The following is a 16,320-nucleotide window of genomic DNA, read 5'->3' as shown; positions in this document are numbered from 1 at the left end:
AATTTTCTTATCTATATCACCTAGAGAACTATTAAAATTCCCAGGGTCTTTCTAATATTCCTGATAACTTGATTGAGAATCAATTCACAACAATGACAATGACATCGAATAATCTCTGAGGGTGAGACCTAAGTTTAGTGGGGTTTTTTGTCTGTACAATTGCTTTTAGTGTGCAATCAGTTTGAAGAATCATGACTCTAATTCTGATGTCCATTCAAAAGCCATCAAAAGTTCGTCAAAATGTCCATTCAAAAGATCTACTTGAGACAGATCACACTCAAGCTGTCAGCTGTCGTTACCTACACCCGAGAATGGAGAAGGGCTCCAACAGTAGGGTCAAATTGTGGAGGTAAAAGGGAAGAAAAAGAGTCTTAAATAAGGTTTTGGTCAGTGCTTTGCAGTATTCCCAGGAGAGGGCACGAGCTGCGCCTTAAATCCCTTTTTGCTCTTCCCACATTTCAATTTGTTCCCTTATTCCTGACCGTCTTCAGCCAGAGTCTATCTTCCAGTACAAGACAGCCAGCCACCCCCATGTTGGCAGTCCAGCTGTCACTCTTGCCCTTCTTTCTGTCAGGCGACAGCTGCTTCCAATGTCTGGAGACGTGGCTTGTCAAAGAGTGATTGGCCAAGACAGTTCATTGTAAATCACCCCATACAAGTTTTCAACACCAATAGTAGTTGTCCCAGGGAAGGAACCCCTTCCTCCTCACTCTCTCTACACACACACACACACACACACACACACACACACACACACACACACACACACACACACACACACACACACACACCACACCATGTACACACATCAGTGGGATGCTTCAAGTGGCCACTGTTTCCTCTATCTACATAGGGATCCTTGAAGAGAGAGAGATCTTTGTGAGCTCAAATACCACGCTACCACCAAAGTGTGGCACAGAGAAAGGAGATTGGGGGAAGAGGAGATAATTTGTTATTCAAAGTCAAAAACCATTTGCTTCTGGATTCTTGACGTTTTAATATTTTGGTTTTGTTCTTGACTTTATCTAGTCTAAACTGAGAGAAACTTCACATCCACTGAGGATGAAAATAATAAATAAATTCAGACAGTAGTGTACAGGATCTCTGAAATTGCCCTCAATAAGACTGATATGAATAACTGCCTCTGGGCCCACTCCAACTTCCTCTCACCGTGGTCAACTAAACAGTAAAAAATTGTTTATGAACACTTAACATTTTTTTCTCTTGCTACAGAAGGACTTGGCTTACTTGCTCTAGAAACCTGTTTGCTGACTTAACCATCACACACAGAATAATTGGTGAAGGGACTCCTCCTGGTGCGAGCTAGCTGAATGGCATTCCTGGGCTTCCCCAACCCTTCAGGTTCCCTCACTTCCTTCATCAAAGCCACACCTACTTCCTCTTCTGGTGACATTTCACCACCACAAACCAGATACCCCATTTTCTGCACCTCTTCAGAAAAATCTTTCAGGGGGTCCATTCTTCCAAATGCCTTTTTAAAAAAGAAGTCATCTTTAATGAAAACAACTAAAACCTTTATTGTTAGAGGCATTTTTTAAAAAAAATAATATCAGAAGGTAGCAACTACACTCAAAAAAATACCAACACTTATCTATGCGGCTGTCAAAAGAAAAATATTAAAAGTATTACTTCAGTGACAAGTGATTGCTGATCCACCGCCACACATCTCAAATTCCGCGAAGTTATTTTTAGGCCCTTATGCCGATAAATGTGCCCTGAATGCTTTAATTTTTTTTTAAGTGTAAGAATGTAAGCAAGTCGCGATTCTAAATGTACTTTAACTGAAAACACTGTCTCCAGGGAACATTTTGAAAAAAAAAAAAAATCCTGATATTCTTTGTACAATTAAGTTTATTTCCCAGGTTTATAAAAAATCCAATTGCAGCTCTGCAAAAAAAAAAGAAAAGAAAAAGAAAAAGAAAAGAATTTACCTTCCTCTCCTCTTTATGAGAAAGGCCCAGCAGCAGGTCATTATCACTTTTGACTAATCAGAGAGAAACCACCTGCAGGAATACTCCCCTTTCTGTTGCTCCCAGCAGAACCTTCCAAATGATGATTAATCACTGAATAAACAGCAGAATTGACAACAGAATAATGACAAAGAGAAAGCAGAGAAGGAGCCTGAACAGTAGATGCATGCGGTCCAGCCCCTGTGGGTGGAAGGGCCGGAGAAGATGGATGATCCTGAAAGCTCTTGTCACTTGCGTATCTTGTCTTTGACAAGGCTGGGGGGAAGGGGGTCACTTCTGCCAAATTCAACAACTGAGACAGCACACATCAAATGGACCTGCTTCCTATAGCTGTCAGTCGCGAGCAGGAACATCTTAAAAATTAAGCTAATGAGATCAAATTGACACTCTGGATTCAGATAATAACAGAAATAAGAGATACTACAAATGACAGACTAATCCATTATTGTGCAAGGAATTCAGAAGGGTTTTTTTCCCACTGATTACAGCCTTAGATTACCCGAACCATGTCCTTACTAATTTGAAAAATGATGAATCACTAAGTTCAAACAGGGCTCAGAAGAGTCAATTATACTAAGCAGTGATATCAAAAGCTCATATTTTCGACACGAAGGAATAAAACATGTTCTGCCTAATAACAAATAGAAATGAGACCATTACCCACTCTCAGTTGACCAAGTCATTAACAACAAGAATGTTTCTCTAATTTCTCAATATTTCTTTTCAGGATATATACTCCTGCCCCCAAGGAATCCTCCTAGCCCAAGTTTATTAACATGAAAAAGATTTGTAGCAAATGAAATATTGGTTTTTAGCAACTTAATGGTCTTCAGATGCCATCAGTTTTCAGGCCTTTCATTTTCAAGTAAGAGCAATAGCTGGTCAGACTCGTCTCTCAGACTAAGACATTAGCATTCTCATCACCTGCTGCATTATGATTGTGTTCATCTTGGTCAATATTTTTTCTGTAAAATGAGAGAGTATTCACGAGTATTTCAAGCACATTGCTCCACTGGTCCCAACTTAGATAAACCTTCATCATTGGTTGCATCTTCATGCATGAAACTCACTTGTCATTTCTGCTTACCTCATAGACCACTTTCCATGTTAAGTCATGTCAACAGATTTTTCACTATATGGCTCTGGTGTTTCACTTGTCATGTGCCAAGATTTTACTGTACTGCTAGGTGCTTTTATCCTGCTTTCTTATCATGTTCTTAGTCATGCCTAGAAGGAAATTCTGTGCACAATGCAAGAGCTCAACAAAAATCTTTCAATTATTTTAGTGATTCATTTTTCTAGATGCAGTCATGAAATCTTATTGTGAGAGTTTAAAGTCCTTCCCAAGAGGAGCTCTTAAGCATGTATAAGTCAAATTAAGATCCGAATAAAATAGCCAACAGTAGAATAACCTAGGAGTGTTTGATTAGAGATGTATAAAATAGTCAATGTCCTCTCTTACATTTTATGATATGACTGTATAGGTGCAGTGGTCCTCAAACTATGACCCGCGGGCCACATATTATATTTGTATCTGTTTTGTTTCTTCATTGCAAAATAAAATATATGCAGTGTGCATAAGAATTCGTTTATAAGTTTTTTTTTTACTATAGTCAGACCCTCCAATGGTCTGAGGGACAGTGAACTGGCCCCCTGTTTAAAAAGATTGAGGATCCCTGGATAGGGAGTTGATTTTTTTTCCCTACCCAAGTTCAATCCCTACCATTTTCCAACAAAAGAAAGTTTCATCTCAACTTCAAAATTTGGCTTCAAATTCAAACCCTTTTATCTGGCTATTAAGTCCCTATCCCAGTTGATTCACACCACAGCTTAACTAGCTCTCTCTCTCTCTCTTTCTCTCTCTCTCTCTCTCTCTCTCTCTCTCTCTCTCTCTCTCTCTCTCACACACACACACACACACACACACACACACATACACACACACAGTTCAGTTCAGTGTTTCTTTTGCAGTAGTCTTGCTCTTTCTTCTTTAGATTTCTCATCCTTCTTACATTCTCTCTGAAGCCCTTTCTTCTGAGTGCTTATAATGTTGCATTAAAGAGTGCAAGTGTTTCAGCTGATAATATTCAGTCATGCTCAGGAGAAAGAAAGGATTTGGGGGTCATTGACTCATTCCAAGTTCTCCATTTACTCACTCTTTGACCTTGGACAAGTTACTTACATGTTCAAACACCAGTCCTACATCTCAGAAATGGAGGGGACAATATAGGTTGGACAACACTATGGGGTAGAAATTAAATGAAACAAAATGAGAGATACATGGCCCTCAAACCAAAGATTATGTCATTCATCTACAAATCTTCAACATACAACCTTAGACATGGTACACAGTAGGGCCAATGTTTACTGCACAGTGAACTAAAAGTTAATGGACACATGGTGGGATAAGGAACAGCAACATGGGGTTGGAACAATAATACAGAAGATAAGGCACTTGCCTTGCATGTGGATAACCTGAGTTCAATCCCTGGCATCCTAAATTATTCCCCAATCACAGATGGGGTTTCCCACTGAGAGAATAAGCCCTGAGCACTGCCATGTGTGACCAAGAAATCGAAAAGAAGAAAAGAAGCAACAAACATGCACACAAACTTTTCAGTTCAATAAAATAGAACCGCTTTGGGGTTTACAGAATCTTCTCTCAATTTATTTTCTTTTTTTAATCCCCTATTTCTGAGATCTCCCAGCAAACAAGTCCAAAATTAGACATTGTTTATTAATAAACAACAGAAATCAACCATTTCAATTCTTTCCCAGTGTTGAGTTCCAATTGGTATTCTGTATTCATTCTTCCACAGTCCCAAAGGGAAATCAGAAGAAACTTGTGTGTAGAGAGGTAAGAATGTGAGGAGGACAAAGAGGTAAGAGCATGTTCTTCCTCTGCCCCACACTGCACTCAGCTTCCCTCTCCTCGGGAGACAAGAATCCACAGCAGAGATTTTCTAATCCACAGGCACAGAGGTCTGTTTCCCTACAAAGTCAATAGGTACATAGGTTAAAGAGAAAATATTTAAATAGAAATATTAAATAGAAATATTTAAGTCATTAAATAAAGGAAAACAGCCTATAAAAGATAATAAAATAATATGAGGTAGCTTTAATTTTTTTTGTTTTTGTTTTTGTTTTGGGGTCACACTCGGCAGTGCTCAGAGGTTCCTCCTGGCTCTAGGCTCAGAAATCGCTCCTGGCAGGCTCAGGGGACCACATGGGATGCCAGGATTCAAACCACCATCCTTATGCATGCGAGGCAAATGCCCTTCCTCCATGCTATCTCTCCAGCCCCCAGGTAACTTTAATTTTATATACCAGAAGTATAATTAAAATATTTTTGTTGGTTTGTGTACATTCATTTGTTGTTTTTGTTAATAAAAATATTTTTTACTCTGCAACCTTGGGTGGATGGTCATTGATAACTACAAAAAATAAAATAGAGAGATATCTAGAAACTAAGATCTAGGAGTAAAATAATAAGATTCAAACAACAAAGTAAAAATACTTATAAAGACTCGGAAATGATCAGTGCCACCTATTTGTGTAGTTTTTTTCTTTCTTGTTTTGTCTTATTTTTGTTTGAGGGCCACACTTGCCGATGCTCAGGGTTACCTCCTGGCTCTAACCCAGGTAAGCCATGTGCAACACAAGTGCCTTATCCACTATACTGTCACTCCAGCCCATTTTTACTTTTTTATAATTTCCTATACCAGAATACAAAAAGCACTATCATTTATAGACAAACCAAATTGCAAAATGTGATTTTTTTTTCTTTAAACGGAGTCAAATTTTACAGAAGGTGGGGTCCAGAGTGATGGTTTCATAGGTACTTACTTTGCCATTGGCCAACCTGAGTTCGATCCCTGGCATACCAAATGGTCCCCGGAGCCTGCCAGGAATAATTCCTGAGTAACACCAGGTGTGATCCACCCCCAAAATAATTTACAAACAGTTTTTAATAAGTGTAAAATAGATTGTATAAATGTTTCTTTCTCTCCCTATCATCAAAAAGTAAAGTCCTTTTTCCACTATGCCTTAAAATTTGTTATTGAATGTCATATCTTGAAAAGAGAGAGCTCAGCATAAAGAGTTCTGCACCATGTACCATGAACACCATGAACTTGTTAGATATTTGAGTTTGAGTTTCACATAATATACAATCAACAAAATCACTACATTTCCTAAAGGGTCCATCGAAAGAGACAAAAATGTTCCTTTGTCCCCATTATGGTGTCTAGAAGTCCAGTTCTTCCTTGGCAAAGCCAAGTCTGAATCTGGGTTGCCTGCCTGTAATCTAGGATCAGTCTAGGAGAATAGAAGCCTTCTCCCTGAGGGCCAACGCCTCCAGAATGTTCCTCCCTTCGTGATAGGACACAGGGGGTGAAACCAGTGAAGCTCTCTGCTCAGTCAGGCATCTTCCTCTCAAGTCCGTAGGTGGACTGGGATCAGAGATTAAAGTGAGAGCAAGTCTTTATTTTTTAGAATTTTACAAGAGTCTATCCAAGCCGATCGTTTATAGGGACAGAAGATGCTCTTGCAGCTGCAAAGATCATCATTAGGATTTTTATTTCCTCTCTCCTACTTTTTCTGGGGTGCTTGTGCTCACTTCAACCCCATCAAAGCTCAGAAGCAGTTTCCTGGCCTTGGGGATGAAATGTGAGGTGGTGCCTTTCCCAGGCCAGCCTGGATGCACTCAGACAGCATGGTCCAGTGACCTAAGCAATCAGCTGTAAATTCCAGACTAATTATCCTCTCTAGCCTCAGACTTGCTGTGTGATGCCAGGTGGAGCACCAACCTTCTCTGGACCTCTGTCTGGACTTGTTCATTGCCTGGAGAGAATGGCTGTCGTGAGATACCAACCATCTTTCTAAGCCTCGGTTTCCTCATCTATAAAATGGGAATGACTAAAGTCTTCCATTGCCTCACGGGTCAGCAGAAGGTTAAAAATGCATATAAAAGCTCCAGTCATTTGTACAGTACTAAACAAATCAGCTCCTCCTACGATCATTATCAGTAATTCTGGATTTTAATTCCTCTTCATTTACTATATTCATAATCCAAGGCATACTGAACAGAATAAATTCTCTTTCTCTCTCTCTCTCTCTTTCTTTTTTTTGGGGGAGGGAGGGTCACACCCGGCAGTGCTCAGGGGTTACTCATGGCTCTGTGCTCAGAAATCGCTCCTGGCAGTCACAAGAGATCACATTGGATGCCGAGATTTGAACCATCGCTATCCTGGATCAGTTGCATGCAAGGCAAACAAAAACCCTTCCTCTATGCTATCTCTCCAGCCCCAGAATAAATTATCTTACTTTTCACAATATGCAACTTACTTTGAACATAGTGGATTCCATGGTATACTCTTTTCTCTGTTTGTTTGTTTGTTTGTATTTTTAGGTCACACCAAGCTGTGCTCAAGGCTTACTCTTACCCTTGTGCTCAGGGATCCCTCCCTGTAGTCTTAGGAGATTATATGGACTAGGGATCAAACCCAAATTGGCCAGGATTGGCTCCCCCATTTATATGTTATGACACAAACATTCATACAAGGGTTTGTACACTAGTATTTGCTAAGTCCAAAAAACTTCTGAAGCCAACCCCTTTTAGGGTCATTTTGGCAGTTCTGAGGTTGAAATCAAGAAAATGTGGTTGGCATTTTGATTTCAAGGAAATGTCAAAGAGGGCCACGGCTGTCTTTAAGCTCTCCCATGTATAGAAAGTTCTCACTAGAGGATTAGACCCAGAATGGCATGGTAGCTTCCCTCCACTCTGAATCACATTTAGCCCGCCCTCTCTACATCCCTAGTTAATTCTTCAATAATTGGGGCTCTAGGGTCTTTGCAAATGTCACAGTTTTACCACAGTGTATTTACTTCTGGGTGGATTAACATGAATGTGTTGATTGTATTAGATTGCCAATTTTGTGGGAGTAATTTGAAAGCCTGCAGAATAAACTATTATTTAACTTGGGGAAATGGGAAGGGGAAAATGGCAATGTTTTATGTTTTGCTCCCTTTGGTTCATATTTCCATAAAACCCTTACAACCAAAGGCAGTTGGAATCCCAAGTATAATGATAACATTCGTGGTGGAAGGTTTGGACCTGGCTGAAACTCTAGCGTGTGTAGGAGGCAATTTTTCTCCACACAGAAGTAGAGCGTAAGATTAGTTATTAGCAGAAAGTACACAGAGATTAGAAAAAAATTAGAATTATTTTTGAGAAGCCACGGTCCACAGTATAAAAGTATTCGACTAGCATGGTTTTGATGTGACAGTCCTATCAAATTTACTTGCTATCCAATTTATATTCCTCCATGATCCAGAAGAATTACTAATTTGGAGGTGATATCATTGTTATTTATGTAAATCATATATAATTGTTATTTCTATAAATTTTTATATAAATTATTTATGCTTATCTATTACTTGTATAAATAAATTTATAGTTATATAAATGATTTCTATAATTGTTATTGAAATAGTTTTTATTTATATAAATATAAATTTACATTCTTTTATGATCCAGAAGAATCACTAATTTCGAGGCGATAATATAATAGTTGTTTATATAAAATCTTTTTTCCCTTAAATCAATTAAGTCAAGGATGGGACAACAAATGAAGACAATATTAAAAAGTTGAGTTTTCATGCAACTAGCTGTACATGAGATTCTGTGCGCCGGCTGCATCATCATAATAAGACTAGCATGTTGCTCATTTCTTTTCCTATGTATATTTATTAGCTTGTCCCTCTGTAGGTTTTACTCTTCTTAATGGTTAATAATCATAAAGATGTTAAAGACTACCAAAAAATGAGCAGTGCAGGCCCAGTCAGATAGTAAAGATACTTTTTGCCTGGCATACAACCCACCTTGGTTCATCCCTGACACTGCATATGGTCTCCTGAGCAATGAGCTCTACCAGAAATAGTCCCTGAGTTCCCTAAGTACGTTAAGTATACCCCACTCCAGCACCACAACCAACAACAACAACAAAAAGTCCACTGAAGAAAAAAAGATAAACATATATGCTTTAAAAGGACAGTCACCTGTCTATATATACAATATATATGGCTTTGCCTGAATTTCAATAGATCAAACCAAAAAGTGGCCTTTGCTGCTGGCTACACCATGGGGCTTACCAAGTCTTGACTAAGCAGGGTCTAAATAACAATATGAATATTACCTTTGCTGTCTTTTTTGATTTAAGGGGCAAAAAGGAAGCACTATGAAAGCATACTTTAGTGAAAGAAGTGTTCAGTTTACAGGCAAAAGAGATAGTACAGCAGATAGGGCGCTCATTTTGTATGTTGCTAAGCCTAGTTCCACACCACATATTGTACCCAGAAAACTGACAAGAGCACAGAAAACCGAGCACAGAGTCAGTTATAAACCCTGTGCAAATAAGAAGGAGGAGGAGGAGAAGAGGAAAAGAGGAGGAGGCGGAGGAGAAACAAAGAAAGAGAAAGGGGAGGAGGAGTCCAGGTAAGAAATTAGAAACTTGTTCCATCCCTGAGCAAATAGCTCATGGGTAGGGCACTTTCCTGCATACAGCTGACCCAGATTGATGTCTGACAACCCATATACTACCCCAAGCACACCAGAAATGATCCTTAAGTGCATAAAACCTGAGTACTGTAGGCTGAGCACCGTGATTCCCTATCCCCCCCCCAAAAATGGACTGTACTAGATTCATGAATATTTTTTCAGCTTTTAACATGTATGGTTCTATTTCCACAATGTTAATTTTTATTTTTATTTTTATTTTTGGTTTTTGGGCCACACCCGTTTGATGCTCAGGGGTTACTCCTGGCTATGTGCTCAGAAATCGCCCCTGGCTTGGGGGGACCATATGGGACGCCGGGGGATCGAACCGCGATCCGTTCCTTGGTAGCGCTTACAAGGCAGACACCTTATCTCTAGCGCCACCTTCCCGGCCCCTAATTTTTATTTTTATTAACTATTTTCCCATTATAAAATGATTATCTTTCATTATCTAGATATCACAAATAAACCATAAAGAAAATATTCTTAGATGGGTGAGGCCCTTGTTTCAGTCCCTATCACTACTACCTGTGATCCAGCAATGCAACAAAAGGGCAGAACCTATCTTGCCACTCTAGAAAACTGAAAGTATGTTAATATATTTACTTACAAATATACATAAGTATATCCAGATATATTATAAAAATAATAAAAATAGTTTTCAAATGAAGCATTTTTTCTCATTTCTAGAGCCCCTGGTCATTAAAGAAAGTATAGAACCCTCTTGCCTTGCACATAAGCTGGTCAGCTACATGCAAAAAAGTGAACTCAGACCTCTCTTCAATGCCATGCAAAAAAATAGAATAAAATAAAATAAAAAGTCAAGTCAAAACAAATTAAAGGGCCTGGAGAGATAGCACAGCGGTGTTTGCCTTGCAAGCAGCCGATCCAGGACCAAAGGTGGTTGGTTCAAATCCCGATGTCCCATATGGTCCCCCGTGCCTGCCAGGAGCTATTTCTGAGCAGACAGCCAGGAGTAACCCCTGAGCACCTGAGGAAAATGTAAGCAGAATGTAGGCAGGAAAATATAGGGTGAAACACCATTGACCAAGCAAGTAGAAGCAAAGGAAAACAAACAGGACTACATTAAACTAAGAAACTTCTGCGCCTCAAAGGAAACAGTTACTAGGATATAAAGATTGCCTATAAAATGCAAAAAAAAAAAAAAAGCCATTCACCCAATATCCATATGCTAGGAGTTAATATCGAAAATATATAAACCACTAATTAAGCTTAACAAGAAAAAAGTAATCTAACCCCATTCAAAAATCGGAAGATATGATCAAAACTTCCCCAAAGAATTTTGGATGTCCAAAAGTAGCATGAAAAAAAAAAAAAGCTCTACATCATTAATTATCAAGGAAATGCAAATCAAAACAACAATGAGATATCATCTCATACCACAGAGACTGACATAAATCAAAAAGAACAAGAACGACCAGTGCCTTTGCAGATGCAGGGAGAAAGGAACTCTCTCATTCACTACTGATGGGAATGTAGATTGGCCCAGACCTTTTCGAAAGGGATATTCCTCAAAAACCTACAAATTGAGTTTTCATATAATAGCACTCCTTGGTATATACTCCAAGGGCCCAGAAACACAATGCAGAAAAGCCCTCTGCATTCCTATGTTCATTGCATCACTATTCACAAAAGCCAAAATCTGGAAACAAAGCAAATGCCTGAGAACAGATGAGTGGGTAATGAGGCTGTGGCACATCTACCCTATGGAATAGTATGCAACCGTTAGGAAAAATGAAGTCGTGAAATTTGCTCATTCATGGATGGATTTTGAGAGTCTATGCTGAGCAAAATGAGTCAGAGGGAGAGGGGTAGACATAGAATGATCACACTCATTTGTGGAATATAATAAATAAGATCATAGGGCCCAAGAGATAGCATGGAGGTAAGGCTTTTGCCTTGCATGCAGAAGGATGATGATTCGAATCTCGGCATCCCATATGGTCCCCCTTGCCTACCAGGGGCAATTTCTGAGAGTAGAGCCAGGAGTAACCCCTGAGCGCTGCCAGGTGTGACTCCCCCCCCCCCAAAAAAAAGATCATATGGTACCAATATGTAAAAACAATAGAGATGAGGGCCAAGTGGACTAGTTCAGAGCAGGAAGTTTGCCACAAAGATCAAGAGATTGCAGTTAGGGCAAAGAAAGGATCACTATGACAATGAATAGTTGGATATGACTACTATGTGTAGCAGGAGAGCCCCTGAAGAGGTTGACTGATGGGAGGGATGGAGGATGAGGTCTTTCCCTTCCAGCTTGGAGCACGCGTCTGCCACCCTGTCTAGCCGACGGTTCTGAGGTGAAATGGCGGGTAAACAGCTCGCAGACAGTCAGGCTCGTGGAAATATTCGCTTTACTCGATGGAAAAGACTGAAGTCCAAAGACTCAGCTTCAGTTCCAGCCAAAAGCCCGCCGCCTTCCACAGACCCTTGCTTTTATCCCCCAGAATCAGGTACCACCCAATGGTGGGATCAGATACCAACCAACGGTGGAAGCAGAATCAGGTCCTACCCTAGGGTGGGGGCAGAATGCCAGGTCACACCCTAAGGTAGGGCACAATCACCAATCAGTTTAGGGTGAGTAACATAGTAATCCCCTAAAATATTTACATACACAACACTATGGACAAGAACAAAATTGGTATGCATGATACCCCTTCAGTAACAATACTGCAAACTATGATGTCCAAAGGAAAAAAGGGAAGAGAGAGCGAGAAAGAGAGAAGAAAAATGTGTTCCACAGAGGCAGTCAGCAGGAAGGGCAACAGGGAGAGTAGGAGGGAAATTGGGAACACAGGGGTGGTAAATGTGCACTGGTAAAGGGTGTTGGACATTGTATGACTGAATCTCAATCATGAGCAATTTTGTAACTCCTTCTTTCATAGTAAGTCAATTAAATAATTTATTCTAAGAAAGAGCCTAAGTGACATGCTGAATATCTTATCACTGGACAGCAGAGACAGAGCTCAAACAAGGGACTTCTACTGTTCTCAAACTATTTGCAACTGTTTCTCCTGTCTCCTGGGCTCTCTCTCTCTCTCTTCTCTCTCTCTCTCTCTCTCTCTCTCTCTCTCTCTCTCTCTCTCTCTCTCTCTCTCTCTCTCTCTCACTTGCTCTCACTCTCATTTTTTTTATTTTTTAAACTTTATTGATTGATTGATTGATTGGTTGGTTGTTGGGCCACACCCAGCAGTGTTCAGGGATTACTCCTGGCTCTGCACTCAGAAATTGGTCCTTGCAAGTTAAGGGATATGGGATGCAGGGAATTGAAACAGGTCCCGCCCAGGTCAGCCACATGCAAGGCAAATACCCCACCACTATGCTATCTCTTCGGCCCCATACTCGCATTTTTTTAATCAGAGGTGAACTTTTCATTATTAGGGTTTAAACTAAATATTCTTTTATTGAGGTATATTATTTTCAGGGATGCATCATAACGATTTAATATTTGTATACATTGTGAAAAGTTCATCATATAGAGACATCCAATTATTTTTTTCTTGTGGTGAGAACTTTTTTTTTCTTTTTTTTTTTTTTCCTTTTTTTTTTGGTTTTTGGTTTTTGGGCCACACCCGGCAGTGCTCAGGGGTTACTCCTGGCTGTCTGCTCAGAAATAGCTCCTGGCAGGCACGGGGGACCATATGGGACACCGGGATTCGAACCAACCACCTTTGGTCCTGGATCGGCTGCTTGCAAGGCAAACGCCACTGTGCTATCTCTCCGGGCCCTGTGTTGAGAACTTTTAAGAAATTAGCTGTTAACTTTCAGATATGCAATATAATTTTATTAACTACAGACACTACACTATACATTATGTCTCCTTGGCATACTTATTTAATAACTAGAGACTTCTGCCTTTGGGACACTTTCACCCACCCACCTCTGATACACACCAGTCTGTCCTCTGTATCTATGATCTAACATTTGAATTTGGGTTGTTTGTGTGTTTATGTCCCACCCACAATGGTGTTCAGAGATTACTCCTGACTCCAAGCTCAGAAACAGCTCCTGGCAATGCTCCAGGTGACCACATGTTTCTGGCCCTTCTTTTATTTTTTTTCTTTCTTAAATTCCACATCTAAACGATACCAAAATGGTTGTCACCTTCAGCCCATTCATGTTTGGAAAATTTAATTGGAAATTTAAACATTATTGATATTTTTTTCTCATTAAACTCTGGTTAATAGGAAAACTTGGTTTTACCAATGATAGTGTTTATTGGAGATGGCTCCTTGATCACTTAACAGGTGGCCAAAAGAACTACCTTGAAGAACAGTAATGAGTCATAATTATTTATTGTGCATAGTAGAAGCTGAACCTGAATCTGTGTTCCTACCTCTCTTTGCAAAGATATGAAGCCAAAAAAAAAAAAAACAAACCGAATCTTCATTTTTTTCTTAATTCCCTGAGTCTAACTCCATCTAACACCAAATGAAGAAATTGTACTACACATGCCTATAAAAAATGGATTTCAGGAAACAATGTCAGCTACTTAATAAATATTTGTTGACTAATTGAACCTGCTCCAATCAAAGACACTGGTTTTCCTGGTGTTCTTGTTTATGATGAGATGGGGAAATAGCACCCACCCACGCCTATCTCACGGAGAGGCCGAGAGAGAGAGAGAGAGAGAGAGAGAGAGAGAGAGAGAGAGAGGGAGAGAGAGAGAGGAAGAGAGAGAGAATGATAGAGCACATCCTTGGAAGAGAGTTCTATGTCTATGCAGGTCTCACTCCTGTTCACATTCAACCAAGCCAAGGCACCTGGCTCCTGAGAAGTTGCTCCTCAGTCCTTGAGAACAGAAGAGCTTGTTCTTGCATTATCAATGGTCTCATGCCACCTATGACTTCACCTCGCCCTTAAGAATCTTCGCCAGGATTCAAAACTTACCCCATTTGTTTCCCAAGGTCTCCTAGATTCTTCTCAAGAACACTTCAAGACCTTCTAGTTCAGTTGTCCTTTGTTGTCTTTTGTTTGTTTTTCCTATGCCCACTTAGGAAAAGGCTCTAGTACTTTCTCCAGATGGATGAAGGAACTTGAGAAATGGTATTCAGGAGGAAACCCACATTTGGGGGGTCCTGCCAGATAGGAGGGGGGATATTGGGGAAATAAGTCTATGATGGAAGAAAACACTCAACCAGGAGGACAAGTGGTCCTGAAAGATGGTAAAATATGATGCATGCGACCTTATCAGTATAAAGCACCATACAATAAGTTATGTGTATTGAAAAAAAAAAAAGAACCATGCCTCTTGTATAAGAAGACTGGAAGGAGCAAATGGGGGTGAGGCATTGGTCAAGGGAAGCCTACACTGGTGAAGGGATTGGTATTGAAATTTTGTATGCCTAAAACCCAATCATAAAGATCTTTGTGCTTTCACAGTGACCACATCTAAAAAAAATAATAAGCTAGGGAGAAGCTTTTTTGTTTTGAATGCATTCTTCCAAATGATATGCCTGCCATCTCCATAGCCCTAGATGAAAATTACAAATTTTGGTTCCACTGAAGAGACTGTGATCCAAGATTGGAACTCATGAGTTCAGAATTGAAGGAAGCAAAGGGGTAATCTATTCAATTTTTAACTTTTTAAAAAGACTCTGCAGAGCTTTTTTTTTTTAAATGAACTTTGCAAAGCTGACAAATCCACTATCTCTCTATCTCACAGAAACAACACATGTGCTCTCTCCCTGAATCATGTTCCCAACAGATTGGGGGGTGGGAAGGGAGGGTTGGGCCACACCCAGTAATGTTCAGGGGTTACTCCTGACTATGAGCTCAGAAATCTCGCCTGGCTTGGGGGACTGGGGATTGCCTGGCTTGGGATGCTGGGGATCAAACCCAGGTCTGTCCTGGGTCGCAGCATGCAAGACAAATGCCCTACTGCTGTGCTATCACTCAGTCCCCTCCCCCCAAAGAATCACTTGTGTTGTTAATTATGATACTGTTTTATTTTATTTCATAATTTATCACAGTGCTTCCTGACAGACTCAGGCACAATCCTTTATATGTAGCAGATACTTAATAGGAACATGAACAAATAAATAGATTAACCCTAACTTATTTTTCTCTATATACTTTTAATTAACTTTTTACTATTTAGATACACAAGAGTCCTGGGGGACCAGAGTGATAGCAGAGCTGAACCAGGTATGGTCCTCTTAGCACAGAACCTGTAGTAAACTCTGAGGTCAGCCAAGTGTAATACAAGAAAGAAAGAAAAGAAAGAAAGAAAAAGAAAAGAAAGAAAGAAAGAAGAAAGAAAGAAAGAAAGAAAGAGAAAGAAGAAAGAAAGAAAGAAAAAAGAAAGAAGAAAGAAGAGAAAGAAAGAAAGAAAGAAGAAAGAAGAAAGAAAGAAAGAAAGAAAGAAAGAAAGAAAGAAAGAAAGAAAGAAAGAAAGAAAGAAAGAAAGAAAGAAAGAAAGAAAGAAAGAAGAAAGAAAGAGAAAGGAAGGAAGGAAGGAAGGAAGGAAGGAAGGAAGGAAGGAAGGAAGGAAGGAAGGGAGGGAGGAAGGGAGGGAGGAAGGGAGGGAGGGAGGGAGGGAGGAAGGGAGGAAGGGAGGAAGGAAGGGAGGAAGGAAGGGAGAAAGAAAGAAACGGAGGAGAAAGAAGGAAGAAAAGGAAAACTGAGAGAAAGAAAAAGAAGAAAATCAGTTAACATTTTGTAACTACTTACTGCTTTGTTTAGCATATTTTAAGTAAATGGTTCTATTTACTTACCAGTTGTTAATATGAACACCAATCATGGCAATCTGCAACA

The sequence above is a fragment of the Suncus etruscus genome, chromosome 17 (assembly GCF_024139225.1).
Source record: "Suncus etruscus isolate mSunEtr1 chromosome 17, mSunEtr1.pri.cur, whole genome shotgun sequence".
Taxonomy (NCBI): Eukaryota; Metazoa; Chordata; class Mammalia; order Eulipotyphla; family Soricidae; genus Suncus; species Suncus etruscus.
Note: the sequence above shows the minus strand (reverse complement) of the source record.